This window comes from Heterocephalus glaber, unplaced genomic scaffold (genome assembly GCF_053883595.1).
Source record: "Heterocephalus glaber isolate CG9 unplaced genomic scaffold, H.glaber_assembly_v1.0 deba00001428, whole genome shotgun sequence".
In the NCBI taxonomy this organism is placed as follows: domain Eukaryota; kingdom Metazoa; phylum Chordata; class Mammalia; order Rodentia; family Bathyergidae; genus Heterocephalus; species Heterocephalus glaber.
In genome coordinates this window covers 18,541,733-18,543,430 of record NW_028258293.1, presented here as the reverse complement: position 1 = coordinate 18,543,430, position 1,698 = coordinate 18,541,733, and the positions used below count along the sequence as shown (strand labels likewise).

Below are 1,698 nucleotides of genomic sequence, written 5' to 3'. Positions count from 1 at the left end.
CTGTGAGGAATAAGTTCCTGTTATTGATAAGCCACCCACCTTATGGTATTTTGTTACAGCAGCCTCACTGGACTAAGAAACCATTTTTCAAGATTTGTGTTGTTTAATTAATAAGTTAAAAAAAAACTCCAGTAAAACCATGGCCAGGTGTGTGGCCAGCTTTTATCGTGTATGGCTTCCACTGATGACACAGCACTGACCATGCCATGTGCCTGGCTGGGTCTCAGTGCCAGGATCCTGAAAGTGAGGCAAACTTACAATTATGCAGCCCAGTCCTGACCCCATGCTGCTGGGAGTGGGGAAGGATGAGGCAGACAAGCACTCAAGCAACAGCACTCCTGGAAGTGGCAGCAGCACCAGGATCTGAGCTGCGTCTGAGTGACCCCAACAGCATCGAGTCTGAGCTGGAGGAGGGACAGCTGCTGCGAACAGGAACACCAGAATCAGAGCCCAGAGCTCCATTTTAGAGCTCTGAGAAGCTTCTTGGATTTTTCAAACCGTTTGGCAAAAGTCAAAAGGCCTCAGCTCCCAAGGCAAAGTAAAAGAGATAAGGAATTTGGGATGCTTTTCTGCCCCAGGGAAGAATCAGCCCCAGTGACAGTCTGGTATTAACCAGCTCAGCCAAGCAGAGAGGCATAATTAGTTTCACAGCCCCTCACTTCATTCCACCCGGCCCCCTCTCCCCAAGGGCTATGCAATCTGTTTGAAATGAAAAGGAAAATAAAATTACTGCTCTCCTTGGCTGACCCACTGGCTATGGCTCCTGGCCGTAGGCAAAAGGTGAGACACCCATCTGTCTACTGAGGTACAGAAAAATGGAAGAGTCATTTTAAAATGACATTTTCAATTTTTCCCTATGTCTACTATGCCCTCTTCCACCCTGCTGCTTAAATGACTCTTTTCAAGTTGGAAATATCAGGGAATAATAGCAAAATCAAAGTCATCTGCAGCTATCAGGCTTTTTGGCCTAATGGTTAGGGTCTGAGGAGAACCTGTCCCTTCTTGTGTCCCTTTGCTGGATGAGCAGACTGATGAGGGTGGAGAAAGTGAGACCAGCCTCCAGGAAGCACCTGCAGGTCCAAACTCAGATCTGCACCCATAGGTGGGTGATTCCCCTTGTGGCCAGCAGACAACCAGGAGGCCAGGGTGTCTAATTCTCAATGTGACTTCCAGGGCATGTTCTCCAGGAATTCTCGGGCAGGCAGGAGCCTCCTCCTGACTCTGGAGTGACCCCTCAGTCCTTCCTTCTCATTTGCTCCTCCTCCCACCACTTCTCTCTGTAAGCTCTAATGCTACCATCACCCTAGGGACACCTTCAGACAATGGCATTCGAGGATGTCACACACCTCAGCATGGACAGGAGGCAGAATCATTGCCACTTGAGAGGGAAAGCCAAAGGCCAACTTCTCTTTGGCTCCAGACCCCAACAATCCTTCATCCTTTCTTGGAAATTAAACTCCACTTCTTTCTTTCTTCTTTTCTTTTCTTTTTGGCACCGGGGATCTAACTGGAGACCTTGTGCTTGCGAGGCAGGCAGCAGTACCATTGAGCTAAATCCCAGCCCTCTGCTTCCTTCTTTCTACTGACACTTCTGGCATCAGTTAAGAGGACCCCAATCTGTCCCTCCTCAACTGCACCCTCTCTGGTGCTACCCTCTGTAGTGAGTGGAGCTTTCTTTTTTCTTCTCTGTACCCACAA

The 1,698-nt window shown here is 48.8% G+C and overlaps 1 protein-coding gene and 1 pseudogene across 4 annotated transcripts in view; both read right to left on the bottom strand.

The window, feature by feature from the left end:
* Nucleotides 1-1,698, bottom strand: part of Galnt18 (polypeptide N-acetylgalactosaminyltransferase 18) — a 343,509-nt gene that overhangs the window by 320,091 nt on the left and 21,720 nt on the right. The gene's annotated exons all lie outside the window — the stretch shown is intronic.
* The window catches only part of LOC147827990 (serine/threonine-protein phosphatase 2A 55 kDa regulatory subunit B delta isoform pseudogene), a 152,124-nt pseudogene that overhangs the window by 133,435 nt on the left and 16,991 nt on the right, over nucleotides 1-1,698 (bottom strand). The window lies entirely within an intron of this gene.